General features: G+C 55.1%; 1 protein-coding gene across 1 annotated transcript in view; it reads left to right on the forward strand.

Annotated features, from left to right (window-relative positions):
* The window catches only part of LOC141730023 (serine/threonine-protein kinase pim-1-like), a 354,289-nt gene that overhangs the window by 37,845 nt on the left and 289,604 nt on the right, over nucleotides 1-26,840 (forward strand). The window lies entirely within an intron of this gene.

Consider the following 26,840-nt stretch of genomic DNA (forward strand, 5'->3'; position numbering starts at 1 on the left):
TTCTGCCTGGCTGCTGTCCCACCACTCTGTCCCCAGCCTGTAGCACTGCAAGAGTTGTTGTGGCCAAAGTGCAGGACCCGGCACTTGGACTTGTTCAACCTCACCTTGTTGGATTTGGTCCCTGGATCCAGCCTGTCCAGGGCCCTGCACAGAGCCCTCCTACCCTCCAGTAGATCAACACTCCCAGACAACTTGGTGTCACCATGGTTCCATGAGGCCCCCAAGTGTTCCAGTGGTCTCCATGATTCCATGAGGCCTCCCTGTGTCACAACTGGTTCCAGGGGCCCCCTTGGTGTGACAAAGTCCCTTGGATCCTTGGGCCCCACAGTGTCACAGTGGATCCTTGATTCCCCAAGGCCCTGCAGTGTGACATTGTATCCTTGGTTCCATGAGGTCTGGCAGTGCAGCAATGCTCTCCTTGGTTCCAGAGTGTCACAATGGCCTCTTGGTCCCAAGGGCCACCACGGTGTCAAACATGTTTCCTTCATTCCGTGAGTCCCTGAGGATCAACACTGGCCCCTTGGTTCCTTGCGGCCCTGCAGTGTCACAATGGCCCCGTCAAGACGCCAGGTCCTGCTCTGTCACAATGCTCTACATGGTTCCACAAGGCCCTGCAGGTTCACAGTGGCCTCTTGGTTCCATGAGGCCTCAGAGTGCCACAATGAATTCCTTGGTGCTGCAGTGTCACAATGGAGCTCTGGTGATACAAGATCCTGCAGTGTCACCAGGGACACTTGGTTCCATGGGGCACCACAGAGTCACAATTGTTCCCTCGGTTCCCAGAGTCTTTGCAAGGGAGCAATAGCCCCTTGATTTCCTGGTCCCCACACTCTCCCCAGGGTCTCCTTGGTTCTTCAGTGGCACAATGGCCCCTTGGTTCCACAAGGCCTCGCAGTGTCACAGTGTCCTCTGTGATTCCACCAGGATGCATACTGTCACAATGGACTCCTTACTTCCATTTAACCCCAAAGTGTCACAATGGCCTCTTGACTCTGTGCTGCCATGTCGTACACAGTGTCACCATGGTCGTCTTAGTGCCACAATGGCTCCACAGAGTAACAATGGTCCTTTGCTTCACCGGGGCCCTGCAGTGTCACAATCATCAGAGAATCAGCCAGGCTGCAAAGGACCTTGGAGAGCATCAAGTCCAACCTGGGACCCAACACCAACTTGTCACCCAGGCCATGGCAATGAGTGCCACATCCTGTCTTTCCATAAACACTTCCAGGGACAGTGACTCACCCACCGCCCTGGGCAGCCAGTTCCTGTGACCTAACAGTGTGCTGCCTAACCAGTACTGAGCACAGCAGAAGAATCGCTGCCCTGCTCCTGCTGGGCAAACCGTTCCTGATCCATAGGAGTGCCAGGGGTTGGATGAGGGAAATGGTGGGGAGGGGGTAGAGACAATGTGTTACTGATTGTCAGCCATTAAGGGTCCTGATTTTCATATGTATTCATGCTGCATTAGGATGGGAATCAATGTCAATTGGACATTGCATTGCTGATATCAATCTATATACAGGAAAAGAACACAGGACAAAACAGTTCTCTCTGCATTTTTTCCAATACATTATATTCACTTTATATACATTTCTCAAGTGTGTGTAATTAATCACAGAAGAACTGAAAACTTACATTATTCCCAGGGGCTTGTCTTGTTTGGGTGATTTGAACAAATGTGTACCAGCCTTTTTCAGTGAATTCCTGAACTGAAGAGCTCAAGAAAGAAGAGGCCACTGGAGAAGTAAAATTCATCAGCAACGTCCAAGTAGCTGAGGATCCATCCCCATGGGAGCAGCAATTAACAGAAACGGGCACAGCTTTGTGGCTGCCCCAGCTTTGGCATGGGCCCTGGGCCTGGAGCAGGAGCAGGAGCAGCTCTTTAGGGCCCCATGGCTGGGGCTCTTGTGCTGCCCTGGGCAGATGGGATGGCAGCAGGGGCTGCAGAGCTCTCAGCACCTCAGCCCAATGGGGAGCAGGGCAGCCAGGGAGCCTCCTTTGGCCTTGGCCAAGCACGTTCCCCCATGGCTGGGGCTGAGTCCTGTGGCAGCTGCAGCTGCTGCTGTGCCCTTGCCAGGGGCTGAGGCCGTGGGGCAGTGGCCAGAGAAGCCTGGCTTGAGCAGAGCTGTGGGGCCAGATCTGGCTGGGCTGGGCTGGGGAGAGGCCCTTGGTGCTGCCCAGAGCTCAGGGCAGCTGGCAGAGCTTGCAGGGAGCTGGGCTGTGCTCAGAGAGCCTGGCCCAGAAACCATCAGTGTCCATCTCAGCCTGGCTGAGCGTGCAGGGGCAGGACTCAGGCCAGGTCTTGTGGGGCAGGACCAGTGCCTGTGCAAGGCATTGCAAACAGGCAAGTGGCCCAGAGAGGAGGCTGCTCTGTGCCCTTGGTGGCATGGACAGAACAGGGAGTGGGCCCAGGACATTTGTCAGCACCAGACTCTGTCCCCATGTGTTGGCAGCCCTGTCTGCTGAGGCCATCTTTGGCCTGGGCTGAGTTTGGCTGTGGCCCAGCTCCATCTACCTGCGGCGCTCAGGGTCTGTTCCTGGCCATGGCCAGCGCTGGCAGAGCCGGCAGAGCCCGGGGCAGGGCTGTCTGTGCAGCCCCACAGGTGCCACGGGCTCTGCAGGAGCTGGCAGAGGCTGCCCAGCAGGGAGGCCATGGGGCACAGAGCCCCAAGGCTGCTGTGGGCACCACGGCACAGGGGCCGTTCCCAGCCGCAATGCTCCTGGCCTGGGCTGGGCCTGCACAGGGGCTGGGCCACCATGGCTGGGCCAGCACAGGGCCACAAAGGGGCCACGCAGCCGCTGCCTGGGCTGACAGCAAGGCCAGGCACACACAAGCAATTGCTGAGCATGGCCTGCGCTGGCCAGGCCTGACTGTGCCAAAGGCAGAGCTCAGCTGCCCTTGGGGGCTGCAGCAACAGTCCAGAGCCCAAAGAGCCACCATGGCTGTGCTGAAGACCAAGGCTGCAGGAGGGAAATGCAGGGCTGCCGTGGGATGGGGAGGGCATTGAAATCCAGCACACACCTCAGCTCTGTGATGATCCTGGCACCATGCTGGGCCCTGTTTCAGACTGGAGCAGAGCAGATATGGATGGGACAGGAGCCCTGCAGGGCTGTCAGGGACCTGCAGCTTGCAAGGCGCTCTGCTCTCCCTCAGGTGCTCTTGGAGAGATCCATTTCCAGCTGGGCACTGCCTTTGTGGCACTGCCTGTTCAGGGGGACACAACTCTATCTGCCTTGAAGGGGGCACAGGTTTTAATACCTGTTTCTTTCATAATATACAAGGAAATCTTTTTTTATCTGGGTCACTTGAGTACTTTTGAGAAATGAAAATGTTTTCCCACCAGGAACAGGATTTCCTGGATCCACTGGATTCTTCTTCTGATGGCAGGAGTAGAAATAATCAGCTACTCCTCAACCTTTGCCCCCAACTTTAGGTCTAATATTTCATGACTCTCTTCCTTCAGGTGTTTCCAGCTGTCCTCTTTAAATGGCCATGTCTAAGGATACCTCTTCATTTAGGCCAGCTGTACCTATGACCTTCTCCTTGCTCCCAGACTCCCTCCCACAGCTGTTCTCTTGTCATTCCAAGGCATCTCCCTTTACTGGCTCTATGCTTTGAGCTTTAGGGAGTTGCCCAATCTTCCAGAAGTTTAAATAACTCCTTAGACAGCATCTTAGTGGTGTTTTTGTCTTTTCTATCACTTCTTCCTATGTCTTTGTCTAAAATTCTTCCTTTATGGCAATCCCTTGTGGATGGTGGATATGTCAGATATTGCTGGAATGTCACAAAGAGTTCAGGAAAGTTTTTTGATGTTTATTAAATTTTATCATGTTCACATATTTTATGTGTGCCACAAAGAGAAACCTTTCTGTGCCTCTGAGTCTCACCAGTTCCTGGTCCCTCAAATTACAGATATCTGATGAGTTGTGATTCCCACTCCAGTGGCTGCACTTGGAACTTCCTCCATAGCCAGAGCAGAGCTCCCTTGTCCCACAAAGTCCCTGGTAAAGGAGGGATGAAAGAAATAGGAGAGGTTGTGGGGATCAAGTGAAGGGCAGAGCCCAGGAGAAGAATGACTTTTGCATTTAATGGAGCTGTGCCTTCCATTGGCTTTGTTGGCTGAGAATAAATGAACATCCCTCTGTGCCTCGGGCAGTTCCTGCAAGGAAAGCAGGTGGGAGTTGGAGCCAAGGAGCTGAAAGCTGCAGGCGCAGCCTGGGTGACATCACAGCGTCTTCTGTGTCCTTACATCACAGCTGTACGACATCACAGAGTCATGTGCCAGGGAAGGCTCTGTGACATCACAAGTGAGCTTTTTGACATTCCAGGGTGGCATGTGACATCACAGGTGGTTGTGTGATATCAAAGGGGGGCTGTGCCACATCACAGAGATGGCTCTGTAACGTCACAGGGGATGTGTGACATCACAGGTGGCTGTGTGACATCACAGGGGCTCTGTGACATCACCGGGGCTCTGTGACATCACGGGAACTGTGTGAGGTCACTGGGGAGGTCATTCTGTCCCAGCCCCCCTCACAGCTCCCCCCAGAGCAGTCCAACCCTGCTCGTTCACAGCGGAGTCCCCTGTCCCCCCGGGTCCCCCTGCCCCCGGCCCTGCAGCCTCCCCTAGAGGATGTTCCACGAGATCGACCCCAGAGCCTGACACGGGGACAGGGGGCCGGGGCCCTGGGGGTGGCACAGGGGGACAGGGACCCCCCCAGCAGCGTCCCCGTGTCCCCCAGGGCCAGAGCCTGGGACAGGGCTCCTTCACCCTGCTACCAACGAGGCCTTGAGAGTGCTGGAAAAGTCCCCGGCAAGGGAGCAGCAAAAACTAGATTTCATATTAAGGGACAGCAGCACAAGTTCCTTGGCAAGAATCACTCTGCTCCTGACTGGACACTTCAGGCACACCAAGGAAACAAAGCAACAACAAAACCAAGCAAAATCCAGGCCATCAAAACAGAAATTAACCCAGAACTGTCCCTGTGTGTGTGTGTGAGACACAAAGACCGTGAGGGCAAGGATAAAAGGAATACAGCCCAAAAGCTTAACAGAGCTCAAACTTGACAGGACTTAACTTAGAACTTGACCTTACCTTCTACCTTAAACTTTGCAGTTTAGCAAAAGCAGAGTACTTAACAGTATTTAACTTAATTTAAAACCTTTGACTTAGCAATTTCAACAGAGCAAGAACAGTTAACAACATTTAACTACACTTATAATAAACATACCAACTTCACAAAAGAACAACTCTTAGCAGCATTTAACTTCACTTAGACCTTGTTGACTTCACCTTACCTACAGGCCTGACTGACTCAGCTATCCAAGGAACTCAAACCTTTCAGAGAGCAGCATTTCTGCCCCATTTCCCCAGCACAGGCTCTCCTTTGTGCACACAGACACAAAGAGTCAGCGCAAGGCACCTGTGAGCAATTCCCCTGAGGGCAGGGAATGCTCACTGTGGAATCCTTTGGCATCTCCCCAGAAAAGGGCAAAGGATTGAGCCTAGAGGAGTGGGGGGATTGGCCCAGGCTCCGTCGTTGTTCAGGATCCCTGAGTGCAGCAAACGGGAGAGTTCCCGGCTGGGAGAGGCCCCACTCAGAGGGAGTCACTGGCCCAGGAGAGCTCCAAGGGCTCCTTTTGGAGCGCTGTTTGCAGGGCCCCAAGAGAGGGGCTTCAGTCCCAGCAATGGCTCATCCTGGCCGCACTTGGCACCAACAGCTTTCTTTGGCAGTGTGAGAACAGGGATGTTGTGCCACTAAGGGAACAAAAACAGTTCCCAGGGCTGCTGCTAAAGGAACCAGGAGCTGGTTGGGCAGCAACAGTGCCTGGAGCAGACAGTGTTTGTGATGAGCTGCAGAGGAGCTGAGCCCAGGGGCTGTTGGCCGAGGCCGAGGCCCAAGGAGCATTTCTCAGCTGGCAGGGTGGCCTGAGAAGGGGAGGGATGAACTCAGCAGCACAGGGCCATGGAACCAAGGGACCATTGTGACACTGTGGGCCCTGTGGGACCAAGTGACCATTGTGACACTATGGGGCATTGTGAGACCAAGGGACCATTGTGACACTGTGGGGCCTCATGTAATCATGGAGAGCACTGTGACATTGCTGGGCCTTATTGAGCCAAGGGGACAGTACTGACGCTGTGGGGCTCCATGGAATGTAGGGATCATTGTGACACTGAGAGGCCCCATCAAACCAAGGGTCCTTTGTGGCACCGTGAGGCCTCATGGAATGATGGAGACCATTGTGACGCTTTGGAGTGTCATGGAACCAAAGGGTTCCCCACAACCTTATTGACACTGTGAGACCCCATGGAGCCAAAGGTCCATTGTGACATTGCAAGGCCTCATGGAACCATGGAGAGACCAATAAGGCACTTCACAACCTCATGGTTCCAAGGGTTCATTGTGACACTCCAGGGCAGCATGGAACCAAAGATCCAGGGTAACACAGAGGGGACTTCTGTCATCAACGGTCCATTGTGACACTGTGGCGCCAAAGGAGACTTTTGTGACACTGCAAATCCCCAGGGTCTAAAGGTCCATTGTGACATTGCAGGGCACATGGAATATAGGAGTTATGTGACACTGTGGGGAGTGGGGAACCATGGAGACCATTGTGACACGCAAGGCTCATGGAACCGTTGGGACCATTGTGACACTGCAGGGCCTTCTGGAACATGGGGCCCACTGTGACACTTTGGGACACCGTAGAAACAAGTCACCTTTATGGCACTGTGGGGCATCATGGATCCAAGGCACCATTGTGACACTGTGAGGCCCCACAATACCAAGGGAACACGGAGCAGGTCTGCCTGGTTTGGCCTCCCAGGGGCCACCTGACTGATCCAGCTGACCTTGGCATTTTGAGGGCCTCTTCTGCTATTGAAACACTGGGGCTCCATACTTTCCCTTCTATGGAAAAGAACTTGTCTTCTCCTCCAGGCACCCATGGCCAGAATTGGGATTTTACCTCCAAACTTCCTTATATCCAGGGATTGTTCCAAAAGGAATATTGCCAGGACATGTCTGGCTGGCAATGGTTTCACAAGAATCACCTCTCTTCTATCCCGAAAACCCCTGGGAAGGCTCCATGCTTTCCTTCCTATGGGAAAGAACTGTCCTGCTTCTCCAGGAACCCATGGCTGAGATTGGGGTTCCACCTCCAAAATTCCCTATATCCAAATACTGATCCCAGACAAAATCTGCCATTACTGGAGAGTCTGACTGGTCTTGGCCTAGTGAGGCTCTCACCTGCCTTCCAAACACTGGGGTCTGTGCTTTCCTTCCTATGGAAAAGAGCTGTCCTTCTCAGCCAGGTGCCCCTGGCCAGAACTGGGGTTCTACCTCCAACATTCCCGGTTGTGACAGACTGGGGGAGATTGTTGGCTCAAAACATTTCATATGTGGGGGAGGAAGGGGCAGGTCCAGCCTTGCCATGCCCTGGAACCCCAGCCCTGCCCTGCCCTGGAACCCCAATCCCCCCAGAGCCTCTATCCCAGCCCATCAGTGGCTGCCAGTCCCTGGCACAGCACAGGCAATGCTCCTCAGCCACCTCTGCAGCCCCCAGCCCAGCTCCTGAGGGACCAAATGAGCCCAAGGCCTACCTGGGGGAAGGGCCCAGGAAGACGAAGGGGTATAGAAGGCTGACCACAAGGCAAGCACACATTTTGACCCTACCTCCTCTTGGAATTTCCATCAGAACATAGCTGAACTCCAGGGTATAGTAGCTGTGTGTGTGCTTCTCTAATTTTTTTGTTTCTTTCTCCCTTTCTGTGTCTTCTTCTAATTCCCTGCTCTTGCAAATTTTGATTAACATTCCATTAAACAGGCTTAGACTTTGTCAAGTTGAATGGGCCAAGTTAATGCAAAATGTTTTCTTGATTGATTGAATGCTATATTGAACTATTTGCCAAGTTTCTCTAATTTTCTAAAGTTGCCAGTAAAGTCTGTTTTGTTGTTTTGAACTCCTGAGATTCTCTTCTTGGTACTTCTCCAGTGTGTCCAATTCAGAGAACACAAACATCTGTAATTCTTTTTAAATATCTCATTGAGAGAGTTGTTTGTGGAATGGGGGTCAGGCTTGTGTGTCCTGCTTGGCCCAGCCCAGGCAGGGCTTTCCCAGCCACATTCCACACTCCATTTCCCAGCTGGAGCCACTGCTGCCTCTGAGTTGTGCTGCCCCAGCCCCAGGGACGCTCTCCTTGCCTGCCCATTCCCCCACGGTCTCTGGGCAGGGATGGCCTCAGTGGGGGCTGCTGACATCCTCAGCAACTTGGAGGCTACTGCTGAATTTTCCTGCTCCAGAGGCTTGTTCAGCCTTCAGCTCTTCAGTGCAGGAATTCAGTGTCCCAGGGCTCATTACCATTCACAACACCTGAACAAGCCAAGCCTCTGGGAACAATTTGATTTTAATTTTCAATTCTTTGGAGGTTAATTCAACAGATCTCAGTAGTATATAAAAAGTGTATGCATTATATTTAAAAAGACAGTGAGAATAATTTTTTTACGTCCTGTTTAGGTTTTTTTCACTGTTAATACATTGATATGTGAAATCTCCAATTGTCACTGAATCCAAGTACATCCTCATGGAGTTTGAGTAGATATGAAAATCAAGACCCTTCATGGCTGACAATCAATCAGACTCTGTCCCTACCCCCACCCCACCATTTCCCCCATCCAAGCCCTGGCACTCAGAGCAGCCTTGTGCAAATCTGAGCTCCCTCCAGCCCAGGCTGCACCTGCAGCTTTCAGCTCCTTGGCTCCAACTCCCGTCTGCTTTCCTTGGAGAAGGAGCCGCCTGAGACACAGAGTGATGTTCATTTATTGCCAGCCATCAAAGCCAGGGGAAGGCACAGCTTTGTCAAATGCAAAAGTCATTCCTCTGCTGGATATTAAATCTGCTTTCCACAGCAGAAAGCCTCAGAGCAATGGAAACCACCTTCTGTGTCCAGCACAGATCCTGATGTCCCCCCAAAACCCTCCCTGCCCTGATTCTGCCCAGATTTGCTCTTTGCACCCACTTGTCACACATTGAAGTCAGGAGATCCCTCCATGCCCAGAGGGAGGAAAAGAGAGAAAGGGGATGAAGAGCTCTCCTGTGCAGAGCCAAGGTCCAAGTGCAGCTCCTTAAGTGGGAACCACAACTCATCAGGTTTGTGTCCTTTGGGCTCAGGGCCTGGTGACACTCAGAGGCACAGAAAGGTTTCTTGCCAACAAACACAAGTTGAACATTTGAACAGTTTAATAACTATCACAGCTCTTTCCACGGCTCTCTGAGATGTCACAGCTGCATCTGACATGTCCACCATTCCCCAGGGATTGTTGTATACAAGAGTTTTGGACAAAGATATAAGAAATGGTAATACTGTGATAGATATAAACACCATTAGGATGCTGTCTAATGTGATATTTATTAGAACTTCAGAAAGATTTGACAACTCCCTGATGTTCAAAGCATGAAATCAGTCAGTTGAGAGGCACTTGAATGACCAGAGAGCATCTGGATGAGAAAATCTGGGAGCAATGGAAAGGACATAGATGCAGCTGCTCTAAATGAACAGATGTTCTTAGACATGGTCATTTCAACAGGAGAGCTGGAAACACCTGAAGGGAGAGGGTCATTAAATATTAGACTGAATGTTGGTGGCAAAGGCAGAGGGAAAGATGAGTATTTCTTCTCTTGCCATCAGAAGAAGAATCCAGTAGATCCAGGAAATTCCTGTTACTGGTGGGAAAACATTGCCATTTCTCAAAAGTTTTCAAATGACCCAGACAATAAAGTTTCGCTTGTATATTATGAAATTAACTGGTATTAAAACCTGTGCCCCTATCCAGGCATATATCAGTTGTGTGTCCTTTAACAGGCAGTGCCACTTGTGCCCTGAGGTGCCCAGCTGGGATTGGATCTCTCCGAGAGCACCTGAGGGAGAGCAGAGCGCCTTGCAAGCTGCAGGTCCCTGACAGCCCTGCAGGGCTCCTGTCCCATCAACATCTGCTCTGCTCCAGTCTGAAACAGGGCCCAGCATGGTGCCGGGATCATCAGAGAGCTGAGGTGTGTGCTGGAATTCAATGCCCTCCCCATCCTGCAGCAGCCCTGCATTTCCCTCCTGCACCCTTGGTCTCCAGCACAGCCATGGTGGCTCTTTGGGCTCTGGACTGTTGCTGTAGCCCCCAAGGGCAGCTGAGCTCTGCCTTTGGCACAGTCAGGCCTGGCCAGCGCAGGCCATGCTCAGCAATTGCTTGTGTGTGCCTGGCCTTGCTGTCAGCCCCGGCAGCGGCTGCGTGGCCCCTTTGTGGCCCTGTGCTGGCCCAGCCATGGTGGCCCAGCCCCTGTGCAGGCCCAGCCCAGGCCAGGAGCATTGCGGCTGGGAACGGCCCCTGTGCCGTGGTGCCCACAGCAGCCTTGGGGCTCTGTGCCCCATGGCCTCCCTGCTGGGCAGCCTCTGCCAGCTCCTGCAGAGCCCGTGGCACCTGTGGGGCTGCACAGACAGCCCTGCCCCGGGCTCTGCCGGCCTCTGGGCCAGCAGAGAGGCAGCCAGGGCTGGCCATGGCCGGGAACAGGCCCTGAGCCCTGCAGGAGGACAAACCTGGGCCACAGCCAAACTCAGCCCAGGCCAAAGATGGCCTCAGCAGACAGGGCTGCCTAGAGCTGGGCACAGAGGCTGGTGCTGACAAATGTTCTGGGCCCCCTCCCTGCTCTGTCCATGCCACCAAGGGAACAGAGCAGCCTCCTTTCTGGGCCACTTGCCTGTTTGCAATGCCTTGCACAGGCACTGGCCCTGCCCCACAAGGCCTGGCCTGAGTCCTGCCCCTGCACGCTCAGCCAGGCTGAGATGGACACTGATGGTTTCTGGGCCAGGCTCTCTGAGCACAGCCCAGCTCCCTGCAAGCTCTGCCAGCTGCCCTGAGCTCTGGGCAGCACCAAGGGCCTCTCCCCAGCCCAGCCCAGCCGGCTCTGGCCCCACAGCTCTGCTCAGGCCAGGCTGCTCTGGGCATTGTCCCACGGCCTCAGCCCCTGGCAAGGGCACAGCAGCAGCTGCAGCTGCCACAGGACTCAGCCCCAGCCATGGGGGAACGTGCTTGGCCAAGGCCAAAGGAGGCTCCCTGGCTGCCCTGCTCCCCATTGGGCTGAGGTGCTGAGAGCTCTGCAGCCCCTGCTGCCATCCCATCTGCCCAGGGCAGCACAAGAGCCCCAGCCATGGGGCCCTAAAGAGCTGCTCCTGCTCCTGCTCCAGGCCCAGGGCCCATGCCAAACCTGGGGCAGCCACAAAGCTGTGCCCATTTCTGTTAATTGCTGCTCCCATGGGGATGGATCCTCAGCTACTTGGACGTTGCTGATGAATTTTATTACTCCAGAGATCTGTTCTTTCTTGAGCTCTTCAGTTCAGGAATTCAATGAAAAAGGCACATAAAACAATAGTGCAAAAACATCCAAAAAAAACCCAGCCCCTGATAATAATAGAAGTTTTAAATTCTTCTATGTGTGATAAATAGGTATGATTCGTGCTGATAAAAAATTGAAACAGTAATCAATATTGATACAGCAATTAATATTTGAGAATAATAAAACAGTTAATAGTTAAAAATTGTAATGCCAAAGAAGAGATGGAAAGGAGGGGCTCCACCCACCCCCTCTTCCCAGCAGATGTTCTCAAGGACCACAGGAAAGAAGCTGGAGATACAGTTTCTAAAAATGACTAAGAACCTGGTTGGGTCCAAGAAAATGCTAATTATGAAGGACTTATTGCTTTGATATGTAGATGCAGTGATATGTTAGTCTTGGCTTACATTGTACTGGCTTGGTGCGCATGTGTAACCCAAAGGTGAATTAAAGGACAACGAAGAAGACTACAGGGCCTTCATCAATGACGACCCCCAAAGACTTGTGCGACCACCAAACCCAGTGGTGGCGCATGCGTGGTAAAGGTGGTAATGAAGGCAGAGACAGATAAGTGACGAACCAAAAATAGGAGGAGATGGCATTGACACACGGCATATAAGGGGTGACTTTCACTTGGCAAGCTTGTACGTGAAATGGCAAGGGTCATTGAACCCTGCACTCCGTACCCCGCGGTTGTTTTTGCTTATGCACTATTATTTGAAACAAATTATCCCTGATTTGTATTTATTTTTTTAATTATTTCATTTAAATTGTTACTACTTTTAATATTGTTTGGTTCTTTTTAATGATGAGATAATTGGGCAAACATAACATGTGGTTAATTAGATATATTTCAGAAGTGTATTCAACGTGAATATACTGTATTGAAATTAATGCAGAGAAAATAGTTTTGTCCTGTTTTCTTTTCTGGTTTACAGATTGGTATCAGCAACGTCCAATTGATATTGATCCCCTGCACCTTGTAATGCAGCCTGAACAAATAGGAAAATCAAAATCCTTCATGGCTGGCAATCAGTAACACTTTTTTCCCAACCCTCCCCACCATTCCCCTCATGCAACCCCTGCCACTCCTATGGATCAGGAATGGTGTTGCCAGCAGGAGCAGGGCAGGGATTTTTCCCCTATACTCAGCAATGCTTGGGCAGCACCTCGAGGGCTGTGTCTAGTTCTGGGCTCCCAATTTAGTAAGAACATGGAGGGGCTGGAGTGTGTCAAGAGATGGGCAACAAGGCTGGGGAGGGATCTGGAGCACAAGAGCTTTGAGGAGTGGCTGGGGGAGCTGGGGTTGTTTATCCTGGAGAAGAGGAGGCTCAAGGGAGACAAGGTGCTGTCAGGGCACAGTTTGGACTTGATGATCTCCATGGCCTGTTCCACCCTTGCTGATTCTGGGATTCTCTGGAACCACCCTTGGAGCAGTTGCACGATGAGCCCTGGGCGTCCTCTTCAGCAGCTCCAGCAGCCCAGGTCCCTCAGCTTCTCCTGCCAGCCCCAAAGCCCATCCTGTCAGTCCGGCAGAGCCTCTACAGCTCCTCCTCACTGCCCAGAACAGGGAGCCCCACAGCCAGACACAGAGCAGCACAAGGCACTGCAGGAGACTGCAGACAATTCCTGCAGCACTTGTAGGATGGTCCTGCTCCCCAAGGGACGTTCCCATGGGGCCAAGTCAGGAACTGCAATGGGGAGTTGCCAGAGAGGAAATGGCAAACAGGGATGGGCTGTTTGCAGGGGAGGGGACAGGGGTGGGCAATGGGAAGACATTTGTTTCAGGAAGAGGAAAGAAAGCAAAGGTGAAGCCAAGGAAATGCTCAGGGCAGTTTGGGGGTGGCTGCCAGGCAGCCCTGCCTCTGAGCAACAGCGTCTGCAGTGGCACAGGAAACTCCCAGATGATGGGAACAAACTTTCTGGCTGAGTGCAGAGGCCAGGACAAAGCTGAGTGGTTTCCCTGGTGTCCCCCAGCCCTTGCTGGCCCCAGGGGCTGATGACATTTGTGCTCCCTCAGGTTCATGTCCCCACACCAACAACATGGGGGTGCTCCCCCTGCTGTGTGCAATGCAAACAGGGGCTGCTGAGCCAGTGCTGCCGTGTCTGTGCCTGCATAGATGGGGCACCTGTGTGAGCTGGGGGAGAGGCCAGGGCTGCAGAGGGGGGATGTTGTTGGCAGCTCCATGAGGATGCTCTGGGACGCTGCCCTGGGCTGTGAAGTGCACTGGGGATGGATCAGCCCCTGCTCTGCTGTTCCTTCCCGTCTCCCCCATGACCCTTGCAGAGCAGTGGCTGTTGGTGTCCTCAGCTGCCATGGCAACCCTCAGGACAAAGTGGTGCCTGGGCTGTTCCAGGTACAATTGCAGTGACACTGGTTGGTGCCACCAGGTGCCATGGCAATGGCCACAGGGACCCGGTCCTTGGTTTAGTGCCATGGCAACCAATGCCCCAAGCCCTTGTGGTGGTTTGTGGCCATGGAAAGCTGCCCTGGTCCCTTGCTCAGGGCTGGTGTCAGTGCCCAGAGCCAGAGGGGATCCCTTGCTGGGGGCTGTGCCATGGCCACCTGCCCTGCGTCGCGCTGGCCGCTCAGGCACCAGGAACCAGCAGCCAACGTCACTGCCAGGGCCAAAGGCCAGGTCAGCCAGACAGAAAGGGGCAGGGCTGGGCACTGTTTCCATGGCAACTCGCACTGGGAAGACACCTGGGTCACCTGGCCTGGCAGTTGCCATGGAAACCCCTGGCAGGGACTGAGGGCACAGCCCCTGGCACTGAGACACTGCTGGGCCGGGTGCTGAGCACAGGGCTGAGCACGCAGAGATGGTTTTGTTCTTGCTGAGCTGCAGCACAGCCAAGGCCTGTCCTGCCCCTCGTCAGCCACGCTGGGGAGAGGCTGGGGCTGCGGGGGAGCTGGGCAGGGGACACAGCCAGGACAGGGGACCCCAACTGAGCCCGGGCATACCCAAGACCAGAGCACATCGTGCTCAGGGCGTGATGGGGGGAACAGGGAGGAAGGGGGGAATTTTGGAGGGAGGGCTTTTGCCTTCCCAGGGAACACATAGGCAAGAGGGGGCCCTGTTTCACCAGTGGGCAGGGTCACTGCCAAAGACACAGACACCAACTGAAGGAATTGTGTCATTTATATCATGCACACCTGCCAAGAATTACAAAAGGATAAACTCAGCAAAGCACATCATCATTAGCAAAGAATTACAAAGGAAGATCAGCAATCCACCATAACTCATCGTTACATTTTGATGACCAATGCCTTGGTGAAACACTAGAGGTGTTTGTGGCAGACAAAGATTCTGGCTGACTATTAAGGTACACCTTACAGACACCAGTAGTACTTTAGTGACACCGTTCTTCATCCTTTTTTCTCAATCTCATTCAAATTAGGAACAAGAATTCCGTTGTCCATGGAGCTGGCACCTTTTTAATTCCAGAATAATGCCCCCAGGCCCTTTGCTGTTCAGCTTTACCATGCTGTCTGTGGCTAACAAGGCTTGGGAGGCCCTTTCCCCTCTGGCTGGAAGGGGCCGGGTCCCAGTCCCTGAGGGGCACCCAGGCTCCTGAATGGAATTCCTGTGCAAGTCCCTCAGTGTCACAGCAGCCTTCACACAGAGCCCCGTGGATCAGAGCATGTTCCAAAGGGGCCCTTGGGGCAAACAGGGAGATCTGGTCTGGCAGGATGTGTTAAACAATATAAACAATATATACATATTGTTTTACACATATGTGTATACACATATATACCCACTTATATATGTAAATATATTAATATATATATGAATTATATATATATGTATATATAGATATATTATATGTATGTCTTATTATACTATAAATATGTATATAGATATTTATTGCATCAATATTTCACTTGTACAAATGAATATCAGGTCAAGATTAAAACCTTCTTCTGTTGCTCAGTGTGGGAGCATTCCAACAATAATTGTTCCTTCTGAAGGTGCTGTTTCCTATGTACTCTCAACAAAATCATCTATGTCTGCCCAAACCCACAAGGTCTTTTCCTTTTCCATTTGCATTTTTTTGATGCATTTGAAGACATCCAGGGGTGCAGCTTCTTTTACTCGACTGCCCCACTGCTCCCACGGGGCTCCAACCTCAGCCCACTCCAGAGCCAGGGAACTCCAGGGAAGGGCTTCCCAGCTGGGAATTTCTGAGGGGACTGATTCCTCACATTGACACTGAACAAGTGACATTTTGTTGGCATCTGGCCAGACTGTGCCAGTTTTGTTTTACCAGTGGGCAGGGTCAGCACCAAAGACACAGATAACAACTGAAGGAATCAGTGTCATTTCCTGCAGTTCAGAGCAGCAAAGAATCACAAAAGGAGCAGCTCAGCAATGCACCCAACCATCCCCACCAAAGATTGCTGGCAGTGATTAACAAAGATCCAGCAGCATTTACCCTCAGCCTTTATCATCCCCCAGACCCACACAGCAGCTGGGGAAGCTGTCACAGCCAAGGGCTGCACAGCCACTCCTGGGCACTGGGAATTCCTGCAGGTGCCTCCAGCCCCAGGTGAGGCTCCAACCCCGCTGGGAGAGGGCCCAGCTCTGACAGTGCTGAATGAACAAACTGACAGCACTGCTAGTGTGGCAACATCTGCTTTCATCCTCCTCTTGGGTCCCTCCCAGAGCCTGGCCAGGGCTCAAGGAGGAACCAAGGGAGCTTACTTTGACCATACAGCCCCAAACAAGGCCAGATGTCAGATTTCATGGCCTTGTCTGGCTTCTAAATACACAAAGGTCAATACATGTTTCACTAAGGAGTGGCTAAATCTATCACAGTGCTAATGACCATGCATATCTCATTAGGGAGCAGATACAAAGTTAACGTTTGCTTGGAAGGTTCATCCAGAGGCCACCTTTGGCTCAGGGCCTGCTGTCCAGGCCTCACTCAGGGCTGGTGTCCAGGCCTTGTGGACACTTCAGGGACGTGGTTTAGTGCTGGGCTTGGCACTGCTGGGTGAGCAGCTGCACTGGGTGAGCTCAGAGGGCTTTTCCAAGAAAAGATTCTGTGATTCCATTATTCTATTCACTGCATTCAGCTGGGGCTATTTTAGCAGCATTCCTTTGCTCCAAAAGTTCCCTCTTGCCCAGCTCCTGTGGCCTGAGGCTGCAGCTCCTTCAGCTCCTGGTGCTGAGCTGTTCATGCTGAACGAGACGACTCGGAGAGAAGAACACAGTCCATGCAATTCCTTCTGGGACACGGAGAGGGGAGGCTGTGCAAACAGGAGCATTGTTTGCTGTGGCCTCCTCTCTGCCCTTCACGCCTTTCAGCACTTTGAACCAGCCAAGAGCTTTCTCCAAGAGTGCAATGGAGCAGCTGTTCCTGCTCCCAGGCCTGGCTCTCTCCAGTCTCTGCCCTTGCCTGCTTCTGTCCCTCGTGCTGTGCCCTCTGTTCCCCCAGGGCTCGCTGGCTGCTGCCCAGGACTGTGGCACTGGCACAGATCCAGTGCTCCAGAGCCTCCTTTCTGTGCCCTTGGAGCTGCCTGGGCACAGCAGCCTTTTCCATCTGCAAGCTCCCCATGGACAGGGAGTGCCCAGCTCCGTTCCTTGCACAGCCTCCAGGAGCCCAGGGCTGCCATCTCCAGTCCCTGCTGGCACTGGGGGCTCCCAGGTGCCTCAGGCTGCTGTGACACCGCTGCACACGGGAGGGAAGAGGGGCAGGGGCTGTGCTCAAAGTCAGCTCCATCTGCTGCTGCTGCTGCTGCTGCTGCTGCTGCTGCTGCTGCTGCTGCTGCTGTGGGGTCATTTGTGCAGCCCTGGCCCAGAGTCAGGGATCAGATCCTGCCAGTCTCTTCCAGCCCTGGCTGCTCAGAGTTTGGGCCTTGGAGCCTCAGGTGGCCAAAGGCAGCTGCTGCTGGTCCCTCTGTGTGCCCGTGTTCAGCAGTGCTGCTCCATCAGTCTGTGCCCAGCAACGGGGAAAAGCCTCAGCCCTGCAGGGCCAGGAGCTGCCGGGCTCTGCCTGAGCAGCTCAGCCAGCAGGAAGGGAGCTGCTCCACATGGGAACCAGGAGCAAAGGACATTGCTTTGATAGGACATGTTTTCTTCTGAAAGGAGAAAAAAGGAAAAAAATAGGTAATTGTAAAAGATAAGAATAAAATCTAATTGTTAGTGAAAAAACATAATATTAGTGAAAAAACCAAAACATAAATGCAAAGGTTTTTGGAAATGCATTCTTTGCATTAAGAAGTAAATGATCTTTTGAAAAAGAGAACTCAGTTATTTGCATTGTAAATGTGCTGATGGCATGCATCCATCTTACTGACCTCAGAAACCTCTTAAAGGATTTTGGGCTTTGTTTCCAACACTGGTATTTGAAATTGTGGTTGAAGCAAGAGGAAATTGCTTTGTGCCCTTCCAGCTCCTAGCAGGACTGGGAATGGAAGCTCTGTTAAACCCCAAATCCTTTAGAAGATGACCTTCCTTCTCAGCCTGGGAATGAGCTGCACATTCCCCTTGAAACTTACAGGGATTTCTCAGAGTCACAAAGTCCCACTTACAGCTTTTTGCTCTGGTTTGGCAGTGCAGAAGGGCAATTCTCCATCCACCAGCTCCAGACTGCACTGCCTCAGGAGCACGGCCCACTCGCCAGCTTTGGCCCACTCATGGCTTTTCTGGAGGAGGAAGAAAGTGCAATTGCACAATTCCAGCTAATAAAGAAGGAAGAACAGGACAGACAAAACACCCTGTACAGATCCAGGCATTCAGCTGGGACTGGGGAGAGTTTTGGCTCTTGCCAATTGGATGTGTGTCCCCAGCTGCAATCTCTGGGCCTGCAGCAGAGTCTCACTCACCTGCCAAAGCAGAAAGCTCAGGCGCTGTGCTCACAACGGGCTCGTCTGATGCAGAGCTGTCAGAGCAATGTGAGGGCAGAGCCAGCCCAGCTGGGCCCAGGGCTGAGCCCAGCAGAGCCCTGGCAGAGCCCAGAGCAGCCTCAGCACCCACAGAGCCCGGCTGCAAGGAGAGAAAGCAGAAAGTGCCCATCAGCTGAGGGCTCCTGTCCCCTTGTGCCAAGGCCTGCAGTGCCCAGGCCATGCTGGCTGTGCCCAGAGCTGTGCCCAGAGCTGCCCATCCCTGCTGCCTTTGGCACAGAGCAGGAGGGGAGGACCTGTGCCCAGCCTGCAGCCAGCCACAGCACATCCAGCCCTCAGCAGCTGCCCAGAGCAGGATGTTCCTGTGCTCACTGCCAGCTCCCAAAAGCTCTGATCCCACCCTGCCAAGCACACAGGGACTCACTTCATGCCACCCATGGCTGGAAGAAAAGCTGCTCCCAAACCATGGCCTCAGCCTTCTCCAAGGGCACGGCCCATCCATGCCACAGCTGCTCCCAAGCACTTCCCCGTCCACACTGGACCACCTCGAATGCTTCCTCTGGAAAAACAAACAACACATTATTGAAAAGAGGTCAGATGCAAAAAGGGAAAACAAGAAAAATGGTAAAAACTCTTATCTCTGTCAGGGTCTTGAGGAAGGCCCAACCCCTGCATGCCAGGGAAAAACCCAGCCATGGCTGTGGGAAGCCCACACTTTCTCTCTTCCCCACTGCACTGCCCCCCAAAATCACGGTGACCCCAAAGCAAACAAGGGCAGTGGAGCAGCCCAAGCCCTTCCTTGCCTGCACAGCAAAGCAGCTGTGCACAGGTTCTGGAGCCCCACCTCTGCTCCCACCATGGGGTTTGTTTGTGTCGGGCTGGCTGCCCCAGCCCCAGCCCCAGCCCGGGGCACGGTGGGTGCTGGGGGCTGTTGGCAGGGCCAGGAGCCCACTCCCATTTCGTACCCACCCCAGCCCATGCCCCAGCCCTGCCAAAAGCAGCTGGGCAGTGCCTGAAGAATGAGTTGCATCATCTCCAGCAAAGGGGAAGCCTTTGGTTCCCAGCCAGGCTGGGCCATGCCCAAATCTGGCAGAATTTCCCCAGGTGGGGACTCATCTGCAAATTCCCTGTGGAGTTTGGCTTTGAAAAAGGTGCCAGAATCAAAGTCTATCACCTTCAGCCTCCAGTGGCCGGGCTGAGGAAGAGCTTCTCATCCTTGATGTCACCCTCGCTGTCTCCAGCAGCAGCAGCAGCAGCAGCAGCAGCAGCAGAAGCATCCCCACCTGGTACAGCTTCTCCAGGGGCTCCTTCTCCTTCCCTGGGGGCAGACCAGGCTCTCAGGGCTCTGCCCAGGGCCCCAGCTGTCAGGGAACCAGAACAAGCAAAACCAGCTGGGATGGTGGCCACCAGTGCTGGGCAGAGCAGCTCAGCTCCAGCACAAGGGCTGTGTGTTCCCATCCCATGACCCCAGTGCAGTGACACTGGCAGCACAAAAAGGGCTGGGTTCCTTTGCTTCTCATTGCCAAGGCATGTGTGGAGCAGGAATTTACCAGGGCTCTGGATACTCCAGGGACCTGGAGAACCATTCCCAGCAATTGGGAAAATCCTAGGTGGTCCATCCACCTATATATAAGGTCTCCAAAATTGCCTCGAAATTGGGTCCAGCTTTTAGAGGCCATAAAGTGCAAGTCCAAGTGACTTGATGACATTTTTAGCCCAGAAAGCCCTGCTGCTGATGGCACACTTCACAATCAGCAGGGGACACAGCTAGGCCAAAGCCCAGACCTCTGCTGGGAGCCTTTCTCCTCAAATACCCTTCAGACAAACCTCCATGCAAGTCAGTTGGGAAAGTTTCTTCAAATGATCCATTTCTGGCCCATGACTACACAGGCTTATGGGAAAGATTCTAAAGCAGCTGCTGTGGAGTCAAAGAGCCAGCACTAAGAGTCCTTGTCATCTGTTTGTGGCTAAATTCCACTTTGGGGGAGTTTGGAACGAGCTAGAGAGCGGATGTCTGAGTTTTTTACATGATGCCATTGCTTTTTCTTCTCCTCTACAGAGACAGGAAAGGGGAGTTTGACTCACATTTCCACCATATGGCTCACAAGGCCACAAGACTTGTAGTTACAAGAGCTTTGAAGGATTTCTTGGCCAAGAAGATGCTGCCAACAAGGATATTTGTGGTTTGGAGCCAACCCTTCAATATTTCATCTTATGGACTCATGCTACAGTGTAAGCTTCCTTAGCCAATCATGTTTGACACGCAAACCTACAGCACTGCATCCTAAGCTTCTTGTTTTCCATTGTAACTACTTTTATTTTTTCTAGATCTTGAACTCTAAAACTCTAAACTTTCCTCCACTTCAACATTCCTCCCCGTGTCTCTGGTAGAAACTAGAAATCTGCATTCTCGCTTCTAGCACCTAAGTTTGGAAGCCCTTTCCAAGGTCTCAGATCAAATCCTGTGTTTAATTCTAAGCTTTGCTGACAAGACCAAAGGTCTGAGATTTCCCTGCATTTGGGTTTCCAACAACACTAATGCTGTCAGTTCCAGAGTGCCCAGGATCCCTCTTGCAAGTCAATTCTGGCAGGAACAAGACGGCTGCGGGGGGGCTGCTTGTGGCCTCTGACAGCCCATTGCTCAGGGCTTGCCAGCGCCCCAGCCCATCAGGGGCTGCCCCAGCCCGGCCAAGCTGCCCGGCAGCAGCGCCGCAGCCCCACAGCAGCTCCAGAGCAGCCCCATCCAGAGGCACCTGGGAGCCCTCAGCAGGGCAGCCAGCAGCACACGGGCAGGAGGATACAGAGGGTGGTTCCTTCCTGGCACAGGGCTTGTGGCCATCTCCAGGCACCGCTCTCTCAGGGATCCCTGCAACCCCGGCCCCTGCCCACCCGCTCTGTCACCAGCACAAAGGCTTCAGCAGTACCACCACAGGCCAAGGGGCTCCTGGCCATTTTCCCTTGCCCACTGCATGCCTGGGCAGCTTGCTGAGCCAGGGTACCCTTCTCCCACTCTTCCCCTATGACCTGCAGACCCTGGGTAGCAAAAGAAAGCTCCTGGGAGTCTGTGTATTATAACACACTCTATTATTCATATACTAAAGAAAAAAAAAAAAAAAAACAAAAATAAGAAAAGAACATTCTTAAAGAAATGGAAAATTCCAGCTGGCTCAGCTGGCCCCAGCAGACAGAGCCTCTGGCATCAGCTCTCGGCAGAGCTGCAGCAGCGCAGCCAGCTGAGCCCCGCCAGACGAGGCCGTGTCCTCCATGCCCTGCGCAGCTGATCGTGCAGCCTCTGGATGGTGGAATATCGCTGACGCTGTATTGCCCGGAGGACATGCAGTGTTTCAAGTGCCAGCTGTGACACGGCACTGCTCGTGTCCTCCGTCAGGCGTTCCAGGGCTGCAAGAGAGAGGAACAGAGGCACGGTCAGAGCCGGATCTGCAGGGAGCCCAGGAGAGCCCCCTGCAAGGGCCATCCCAGCCGGCTCTTGCCATGGCCAGGAGGGAGCAGGGAGCAAGGGGATCAGCCTGAAGCTGATGGCCACCAATGGCCCACGTGGCCCTGAAAGCTCCGTGTGCTCTGCCCACGGGAGCAGAGCCCTCCGCAGCTGGGGCAGGGCTTGCAGCTCTCCCCCGGCAGCCCCCGCGGTCAGCCCGCTGCCCTCACTCACTCACCAGTGCAGATCAGCTGCAGCTCTTGCTGCTGCCCCCTCAGGCGCCGCCCGGCCATGCCTGTGAACACAGAGCCTGTCACGGCCCCAGCGGCACAGCTCCCTGCCAGCGGCGCTGCCGGCGCTGTGGCCACACGGGCTGCTGGCCCGGCGGGGCTCAGCCCGGCCCTTGCCGCACGCTGCCGGCCCAGGGACCGGCTGCCAGAGGGCGGCAGCAGCAACGCCCAGGCCAGGCGGGGCTCCAGGGCCGGGCCGGCGCTGCCGGGGCAGCAGGCGGGGCCGGGGCCGGGACCGAGCTGCCGAGCAGGCGGGCCGGGGAGGAGCCCGGGCTCGGGACTCACCCATGAACCTGACGGCCGCCTCTCGCAGGGACTCCTGTGGGCTCTCCAGGTAGCGCAGGGCCTGGCGCAGGTGCTCGGCCGCTCGGCTCCTGTCCTCTGCCAGCTGGAGAGAGCGGCAGGAGGGAAGGGTTGGCGCGGGCTCAGCCCCTGGGCCGGGCGCTCCTGCGCCCATCGCCGGCCTCCCCTGCCCGCACAGCCCTGAGGCGCGGCCAGCAGCCGCTGGCCAAGGGCTCCCGAGGACAGGGGGCAGAGGGCCGGCTGCTGCCCGGGGAGCCGCGGTGCTGGCCCGCAGCCCCGCCGGGCCGGGGCTCCATGGGCACCAGACTCAGGCCCACGGGAGCCTGGAGAAGAGCCCGCGCGGCCCACAGAAGGCAGCGGCGTGTGGGGCCCTGTCTGCAGCAGCGGGCAGGGGCACAGCTGCCCGACCCGCATACTGAGCACCGCCCTCAGGGGCCTTCTCCAGGCTGAGGCTGGGGCTTGCAGGCCCTCCTTACCAGGAACTCAGCGAACTTCCACAGCTTCTTGTTCTTCAGCAGTCTTTCAAGATCCCTCCTCTTCAGGAACTCAGCCACACAAAGCAGCGTTTCCTGAGAAGCCTGGAGAGCAGCAGAGACATGGAGATGGCCCCAGAGCCCAGGGCGCAGGACCCGCGTCCCTGTGCCAAGGCCTGGAGGATGCTGCAGTTCCGGCAGGCGCCAGGGCAGGAGGCAGCCGAGCCCCCTGCCAGGAGGACAGCAGCAGCCCACGAGTCCTCACCTCTGCCACACGCTGATTCTCATCATGGCAGTGGAAGAAGAGTGGCAGCAGGCTCTGGCGCAGGGGTGTCTTCAGGTCCTTTTTTGCCATTTTCTCTGGATGAGTCACCAATGTTTGGAAGAGCAGTATGGAGATCAGCTGCACCTGGCTATTGTCCTGTATGAAAGGAAGAAAAAAAGACCTCAGCATCGGCTGCACGGGACTCATCCTGGCACAGGCCTGCAAATTCATAGGGCATAAAGTGTCTGGGCAGCACCCAGTGGCTGTGGCTGGGAGCAGTGAGCCTTACGTGGTCAAAGAGTGGCAGGAGCGCCTCAAGCAGCTGCAGTGTGATGGGGCTGGGCAGCAGCCTGTCACTGTCCAAGATGATAGAGTTGAGTAGCATGACTGTCATCATAACTATCTCTCCATCCCACAGGAGCTCCACAAGACTTTCAGTCAGGCTCTGCATGCTTTTGGTCTGTGCAGAATACAAGTTTATGAAATGCTGTCCTGCTGCCGCAGGGCCTGGAGGCTAAAGGCCTGTCCTAAAGCACTTGGGCAGCTGAACCGGGAGGCAGGAGAGCTGGGAGCAGCTGCCCCAGCACTCAAAGCCCAGCCAAGCCCAAGTGACTGCATTCCCCAGCTCAGACTCAGCTGCTGCCCCCTTCTCACCATGCAGGGATCATCAGTGAGCTTGAGAAGGGCCCTGAGTGCCAGGCGACGCCTCTCCCTGCATTCACTCTGCAGCTGCCTTGACAAGATTTGCAGGACTCTGTTAACGCCGCGTTCACTCAGGTCCAGCCACTTGAGGACCTGAAAGGCACAGGGCAGTGACAGGGACCCAGCTGGCAGGAGCCCGGAGCCGCACAGGGCCGGGCCCAGGCAGCAGCACAGGGCGCAGGCACCGTCCCAGGCAGCTGCGACTCTGAGAGGGCAGAGAGCTGGGAGGCAGCTCAGCCAGGCAGCGCTGGCCATCAAGCTCACCTCCACAAGGAATGCCAGGGCGGGCAGCTCCCAGCGTGGCTCCTGTGTGCTGAGCAGCCGGAGCAGGTAGCGAGCGATCCGGGAACACAAGGGGATGGAGACACAGCACATCCTCCTGGCAGGAGATAAAGGAACCAAGACTGTGGGCCAGGGGGACAAACCTCTGCCAGGACTTACACACACAGGTCTGGTCTTTCCCCAGCATCCTGCAAGGAGCCCTGGGCTATTTGGGAGGCAGTTCCTGGTGGGCACCCTCCTCTCCCAGCCTTTTCCAATCTGCTTGGCCATCCCTCGGTGACAAGGCCCTATGGCCCACGACTTCGTGGACTGTGTGGGGCACCTGGGCACGGAGCACACATGTCAAAAGGCAGTGGGGAGAAGGGGGTCTCACCTGGCCAGCAGACCCACGGCATAGTGGTGGGTGTCAGTACACAGCAGCGTGTCCCAGCCACAATTGCGTTCCATTGCCACCACCACATCCTCGTGCTGCATTTGGCAGAGCAGGGACTTCAGGGTCTGCACTGCAAACCTGTGAGCACAGCAAAGCCCAGGTCATGCTGGAAGCACTGGCTCCTGCCCAGGGACGTGGCAGGGACAGCAGGAGTGGGATGGAGCACCTGTTGGGGCTGGTGGCAAGGCTGTGCTCTTCCTGGCATTTCTTCCAGAAGGTATCGACCTCCTCTGGCATATCCAGAGTGCTGAAGAGCACTTGGAAGAGCAGATGCACAAAGAGATGGGGGAAATACGGCTCTACTACAGGTGGGACAGGGGGCTCCTGGAGGATCTTCCACATCACCACCGTTACCTGCAAAGGACAAAGGCCCCCGAGACAGCACTCAGTGCCGAGACGTGTGTGTGTGGCAGGGCGCGAGCATGGCAGGGAGAGGCCAGGAGAGACCATGGCAGGGGGAGCACGGGGCCTGGTGGGCCTGAAGCTGTCCCTGGGCCGGGTTTCAACCCAGCGCCCGAGGCAGGGAGATGCAGTGGGGGAAGGAGGATGGAGAGCTGCTGGAGAGGCAGCCTTGGGGCCAGCAAAGGCCAGTTACAGGAACTCACAGCCAGGCCAAAGACACCCGTTTTGTCCCCATGGGAGGTGCACGTGGGGTGCTTCGGCCAGCTCCCCAGCACATCCCGGAGTATCAGCAGCGCCGGCTCTGCAGTCCTGAGCGAGCACATGATGGTCTTCCACATGGTGATGGCAGCTCTGCGGGATCAGAGCTCTGTCTCAGGGGGGTCTCAGACACAGCACCGTGGCCTGGGCATCCCTAGTGCCTGGGCTGACCACTGACTCTGCCTCTGCCCACTGGCCCTGGCCAGCAGCACCAAGGCAGCCCAGCCCTGTGGGGACAGAGCCCTGAGGGGCAGCAAGGGAGCATGGCAGCAGGCTTGGGGGCTGACGTGCCAGGGCTGGGAAAGGCGGCAGCCAGAGGGCCCTGGAACTCTCTGTTACTCCGACACCTGGGACAGGTGGTACAGGGTGATGGGCTGGGGAGACCTGAGCCCTGTGGGCAGGTGGGCCCCATACCTGTCACAGGACGGGGCCACACGCAGGAGCGTCATGACCACGTCAGCGGGCTGTGCTTCGGTGAGATCCAGCAGGGCCTGGTCCAGCCTGTGCTCAGCAGAATCATTGGCCATGAGCCAGCAGTGAATGTACCTAACCATGGCGGGCACCTGGAGAAGGCACGGGGAGACATGGAAAGCTGCCAGAGGGAGCAATGTTCCCAGCTTCCCCAGAGGAGTGCTTCCCTTCCCACACCACTGCCATGTGGCCTGAAAGGCTCACAGCAAGCAGCATGCGTGGATTGGGAGGCCAAGCAATTGCTGGGAGGATCAAAGCCTGGCCACAGGCTGCTTACTTGCTTTGGAGTGTAAAAATCTTCCTCTACAAGCATACACAGCAGGGCAGCACCGGTCTTGCTTAGGAGGATGGGCGAGTATGGTCTGACGCCTACTCCCGTGGCGATGGTCTCTTCCTCCTCAATTCTCTTGAGGAAGTTGCAAACAAACTGTAGGAGAAGGGCAATGACCGGGGATGTTGCATGGAGTGCTGCACACACGGTGCCGGGCTGAGCAGGGACAGCAGGCCCAGCCCAGGTGGGGGTGGCTGCAGGTACCTGCGCTGTCCTGCGGAAGCGGCCACGGCTGGACTCCTGCTCTTGTGTGCACTTCAGGGCTGCATCTGGCAAAGAGCGAGCGCAGCCAGAGATGAGGGGCTGCGGGAGAGGCCGGACAACACGGGCCAGCCCTGCCATCCCCAGGCAGAGAGAGCCCCGGGATGCCCCAGGGGATGGAGCACGGCCACTGCGGGGTTTCTGCCCGGCCCCTCTTCCGTCCTGTCCGTGGGCATGTCCCCAGGGGATAGCATGGCACGGCACGGCACGGCATGGGGTTCAAGCTGGCAGCAGGCACCAGTCCTGTGGCCCAGCTCTGGCACTCACCCTCCTGCGGTGGCTGGAACGGCACCACCTCTTCAGTCTGCTGTGCCGGGGCAGCTCCAGGGCCTTCTTCCTCCTCCTCCACCCAGGCCAGCTCAGGCACTGCCAGGTGTCTCTGCTCCATGTCTCTGCCTGGATTTGTGGCTATTTGCAGGAGAGTTGCCTTGGAAAAGCTCCAAGTCACCAAGTCCTGCAGTGGTGCCTGGAAGGCACCTTCAAGTAAGAAGCCTCAGGAAGGCTACAGGACAGCAAGTCCTGCACTCGGTCTCAAGGGCCCCTGCCACAAAGACAGGGGACTATGATATGGCCTCAAGGGCACCTGCAGAAGAGAAGCCCCAGGGAGACCACGGGTCAGCAAGTCCTGTGGTCTGGCCTGGAGCTCAGCTGCAGGAACAAGGCTTCAGAAAAGCTCCGGGTGGGACGCGAACGAGCGCACTGT

The sequence above is a fragment of the Zonotrichia albicollis genome, chromosome 9 (genome assembly GCF_047830755.1).
Source record: "Zonotrichia albicollis isolate bZonAlb1 chromosome 9, bZonAlb1.hap1, whole genome shotgun sequence".
Taxonomy (NCBI): Eukaryota; Metazoa; Chordata; class Aves; order Passeriformes; family Passerellidae; genus Zonotrichia; species Zonotrichia albicollis.